Here is a 5,781-nt window from a genome sequence, read left to right on the forward strand (position 1 = left end):
TCTAAGATCAGGATACCAGTAGGTTTTGCTTCTCCTGAAGCCCCTCTCATTGGCTTGTAGATGGTCATCTTCCTGCTGTGTCCTCACATGGCCTTTCTGTGTGTGTGTGTATCCCTGGTGCTCTCCTAAGGACACAAGTCCTACTGGATAGGCTCCCACCCATCTGAGGGAGTTAATCTTCACTATCTCCTTATACAACCTCCTACAAATACAGGTACAATGGGGGCTAGAGCTTCAACATAGGACTTTGGGAGGGATATACTTCAGTCAGAATAAATCGTAGTTGAAAATAGTTTATAGTAGCAGTACTCCGTGTGTAATATAAGAGATGGACTAGAAAATGGTGTGGGTATGTCTGAGAACCCAGCACCCCTGGGGGAAATTCATTCAGAGGAAGACCCAGGAGGATGACCCAGCAGCTCCTGCAGAACTTAAAGGACATGATTCAGGAAGCTGCTTCAGAGGTGGATGTGTCCATCACCATGTAACCTCCTCAAGACAGAAATCGGTGGTCACAGGCATCAAGTTATAAGTGTACTCTGTATTTGAGATATAAGGGTAGGAAATCCTTCTCAACTGTCTTATAGTAATAGAAATATAGAAAATATCTGAGTGATGGGAGATTTGAGGCTCTTCGATTAAGTAATGCACTCTCTTTCTTTGGTGCAATGTGTTAAGAATCCATATGTTGGGGGACCTGGGTGGCTCAATTGTTAAGTGTCTGCCTTTGGGTCAGGTCATGTTCCCAGGGTCCTGAGATAGAGTTCCACATTAGGCTCTCTGCTCAGCGGGAAGCCTGCTTTTCTTTTTCCCACTCCTACTCACCCTGCTTGTGTTGTATCTCTCGCTGTCTCTCTCTCTCTGTGTCAAATAAATTTTTAAAAAGTCTTAAAAAATTTAAAAAAGAGGGGTGCCTGGGTGGCTCAGTGGGTTAAGCCTCTGCCTTTGGCTCAGGTCATGATCTCAGGGTCCTGGAATCGAGCCCCGTGTCCGGCTTTCTGCTCAGCGGGGAGCCTGCTTCCCCCTCTCTCTGTCTGCTTCTCTGCCTATTTGTGATCTCTCTCTCTGTAAAATAAATAAATAAAATCTTAAAAAATAAAAAAACAACAAAAAAAGAATTCATATGTTATGAATTACACTCCTATTTCTGGAGACATTTCTACACAAGTGTACCGGAAACATGTATAAGATGTTTACAGGAGAAGTTCTTTGAAGAGAAAGAAACAACTGTAAAGAACCCCTATCCAAAATGTCCACTGACAGGAAATAGATAATATGTTCTACCTTTGCAAAATGGAAAACACATGCGATAGAAACAATTGTAAATGAAAAGCAGCTTACAGAAGATTCTATTTTTCTAAAGCACCCAAACACACAAAATTATACAATGTATTGTCTGAAGAAACACACATAAATGGTAAAAACCAATGAAAGCAAAAAAAAAAAAAAAGTTAAAATTTGAAGGATTTGTACTTCTGAGATGAGATGTGGAGAGAATATGGGGTAAAGCTTGTGGGAATATTCAGTGATATAAGAAACACCTAGTTCCTCATTCGGGAGTTGAGTACACAAGTATTTATATTTATATCTTGCTTTATTCTGCGTGTATGTATGCATGAAATATTATATATCCTATTGTAGTTAGCTGCTGAACACATATTACTCTTAGGAAATGTAACAAAGGACAATGCCAAAGCTGAAGAACATTGTAAGCAGACATTATCTTTTTCAATAGACTACTTTAGAGCAGTTTTGGGTAAATAGCAATATTGAGCAGAAGGTACAGAGGGTTCCCATGTACCCCATGCCCTTATACAAGTACAGCCTCCCCACTGTCAACAACTCACACCATCCTAGAGTTCATGAACTCAAACTGACCCATCTTTCTCCGTCCATGTCCATAGTTTACATTGGCTTCCCTCTTGGGGTTGTGTATTTTATGGGATTTGACAAAAGTATAATTTGTCTGCCATTAGCCCATCATTACCACATCACACAGAGTGGTTTCACTGCTCTAAATGGCCTCTGTGCTCCATCAGCTTGTCCCTCCCTCCCCTGAATCCTTGGAAACCACTAATCTTTTTTTTTTTTTTTTTTGGGAGATGTTGTTTATTGTGTTTTTAAATGGAGTTAAAAATAAACTGCTAAGATTCCCTCTTAAACTCTGAGCTTAGAGCAGATTCTATTCTGAGGTATTATTACTCAGTGTATAAACAGACTCTACAGAGCTAAATTGTACGAAATTCCATAATTCCTTTCTGCCAAAGAATAGCAGCTGGGAAACCACTAATCTTTTTATTGAATTTTAGTTTTGCCTTTTTCGGAATGTTACACAGTTGGAATCGTGCAGTATATAGCCTTTCCAGATTGGTTTCTCCCACTTGGTAATATGCATCTCCATGCCTTTTCACATCAGCTGTCATTTAAGGATGCTTCTGAATGGAGTGTTGATGGAAGTGCTCTAGGTCATCAGTCCCTGGTGATATTTCTGACATAGTCCCTAGGGATGAAGAGTTCCTACAATTTTCCATGGAGATAACCAGGCGACCATCCAAGGAATGCGAATGGAATTGATATTGGGCTTTTTACTGGCAAAATGGCATGCTGGAAGGAGATAGATCTTCAGAGTTCTAAGATGAAATGATGTTGTATCCAGAATCCTACACTCAGGCTATGTATTGAAAGTGAGCACTAAATAAAAGTATTAATTGGAAATGCAAAGACTAGAAACTTTACCTCCCAGGGAACTTTCCCCCTTCTCACTTTATTTGAGAATGGATGCAATGTAAATGAACAGGGAACAGGAAATCCAAGACCAGCACAATGTAATGGACAGAAGTGAGCAAGGCCTGTGCTCCAGGCTGGGAGAGCAAGTAGTCCAAGTGAGAGCAGGAATTAGAGGTGTTGTACAGAACTTCTTCAGGGAGAACCCTAGCCTGCTGTTCCTCAGGGGAGTGCTCACATTCTACTGTCATTTACTCTCCTTCCAACTACTGAGCATCACTCTTTTTTACCCCCTCCTTTTCTTAAATATAGAACCTCAAACTGGATAACTCCGTATGGCCTGAGGCTGAGTGAAAAGAACTGTGAATGTTGGCATGGGTTGGTCCTTCAACAGAAAGCAGGGAAGGACAAGTCCAGGGGGGCAAAGAGGGAAGCGCTGTGATTGAAGAAGGTGCAGCTTCTTCATGCGAGGTCCATGCAGGAGTGACCGTCACAGACAGAGGTCATTCACAGCTACCTTTCTGTCAGGAGCTTCTTGATGTTATGATCTGTTACCTGTTGTTGTGGAACAAATACCCTGAAACATAGTAGCTTAAAAAACAAGTGTTTATTTGCTTATAAACACTCTCTAATATAGAGTGTCTTGTAAAGCCAGAAGCTGCAGAATTTCCATAACAAAATTTTTGTATTCTTGGTCATTCCATTCTTGCTGGCACATTCCATTAGTCATTCCAGGGAAGGATTAAACAATGCCACAAAAATAGGAGACAATGTTGGAGGCCATCTTACAGGTGCCCACCACTGACCTAGGGGCAGGTCAAGATTGTGATTTCCCTTCGTATTGGACCCCACCCCTGCTGGGACTCCCTGTTGCACTGAAGAAGAAACTCTCATCAGAGCTTTTGATCACTAGCCTTCTTGAGGATCTCTCCTCTTTTGTCTTTGATTGGTTTTCTATGTTAGCTTCCTATGTGGTACAATACATGGTCTCAAACTCCCCAGTAGAACTCGGGCTTCCTGGTGTGACCTGGTTTTCTTTGTGGCTGTGCTATGGGAGGCTCCAGTGGGTAGGAGCTTTTCTTTACCCTCCCTCATCATGATCACCCAGAAGAGGCAGGTTAGGGTTGGGTTTACACTAAGAAGTCTGAATCTACAGTCATTCTGACCTCTGAAACCCTTTGACTACTCATCTCAATTGTCTCATCCCTCATTCTCGGGAGATCTCAGGATGCAGGATAGTGATCTGTATGGGACTGTCTTCTGCTTCATGAACTTTCCAAAAGGGAAACTTAAGCTGAGTTGGAGAAAGAATGAGAAGTAACTGTGGCTTCAAGGCTTCCATGTGAATGCAGGTCTCTTCCAGCAAACTTTTCTCTTTCCATTGGACGGACAATCTGAGGACGCTCATCTTTTGGTGGAACTGTCTTTCAGTGTTATCTCTTCTTAGCCATGAAGAGAAGGAATATAATACCAAACATTTATAGAATTACATGCCTGACACTATTCTTTGTGCTTTATTTGCCTTAATTCATTAAATCCTCACATTACCTAGATGTGGATGGGTATCTTAGGATGTAATATTATTGAGAAATTAAGAGAGAGGAATGTCAGTTGATTTGCCCAAGATCACATGGCAAGGGCAGGCTGGAACCAGGATTTAACCTTGGGATTCCTAACCACTCCACTATGCCTCTTTTGGTTCACTTCCATTCAATATTAATTTCACTCTCTATCCCAATGAATAGTCATGATAACCTCTGATAAACCCTCCTTTTTGAGCAGAAGCCTAAAAATGGGCAAAAATTTTATATATTAAGCCAGTTCATACATCTACCAAATTCAGATTGGACTCCACACTAGGTGAAATCTTCCCAGGTAAATAGAGTAAGGTGATGGTGGTGACAGAAATGATGCAGGGATGGAGAGTTGCTCTTGTGAGGACTGAATGATTCCCACAGTGGTGGTAACCAGGTCGTGACACTTCTAGTGGTGGACAGTGAGGTTTCAAATTTTATTTGAAAAAAATTTTTTTTTTAAATTTCTTTTCAGCGTAACAGTATTCATTGTTTTTGCACCACATCCAGTGCTCCATGCGATATGTGCCCTCCCCAATAGCCACTACCTGGTTCCCCCAACCTCCCACCCCCCGCCCCTTCAAAATCCTCAGATTGTTTTTCAGTGTTCATAATCTCTTATGGTTCACCTCCCCTTCCAATTTCCCTCAACTCCCTTCTCCTCTCCATCTCCCCATGTCCTCTGTGTTATTCCCTATGCTCCACAAATAAGTGAAACCATATGATAATTGACTCTTTCTGCTTGACTTATTTCACTCAGCATAATCTCTTCCAGTCCCATCCATGTCGCTACAAAAGTTGGGTATTCATCCTTTCTGATGGAGCCATAATACTCCATAGTGTATATGGACCACATCTTCCTTATCCATTTGTCCGTTGAAGGGCACCTTGGTTCTTTCCACAGTTTGGCGACCGTGGCCATTGCTGCTATAAACATTGGGGTAGAGATGGCCCTTCTTTTCACTACATCTGTTATCTTTGGGGTAAATACTCAGTAATGCAATTGCAGGGTCATAGGGAAGTTCTATTTTTAATTTCTTGAGGAATCTCCACACTGTTCTACAAAGAGGCTGCACCAATTTGCATTCCCACCAACAGTGTAAGAGGGTTCCCCTTTCTCCACATCCTCTCCAATACACATTGTTTCCTATCTTGCTAATTTTGGCCATTCTAACTGGTGTAAGGTGGTATCTCAAAGTGGTTTTAATTTGAATTTCCCTAATGGCTAGTGATGATGAACATTTTGAAAAAAATTTTTTGATAAAAAACTATTTTTATTACATACATGCCCAGCAAGGAGAAAAATCTAGGGCTAGGGTCTGGAGTGGTTTCCAATTAGGAGAACTTCCATACAGTCTATATAGTTTGGGTTAGCTGTATAAACAGTGAGATCATAGACAGTGGGTTGATTTCCTTAATGCTGATGCTCAAATTTAGTTGCCTTTGACCAACATGGGAAATAACTTTGGAGAAGAACAGAACA

The sequence above is a fragment of the Mustela nivalis genome, assembly GCF_964662115.1.
Source record: "Mustela nivalis genome assembly, chromosome: 3".
Classification (NCBI taxonomy): domain Eukaryota; kingdom Metazoa; phylum Chordata; class Mammalia; order Carnivora; family Mustelidae; genus Mustela; species Mustela nivalis.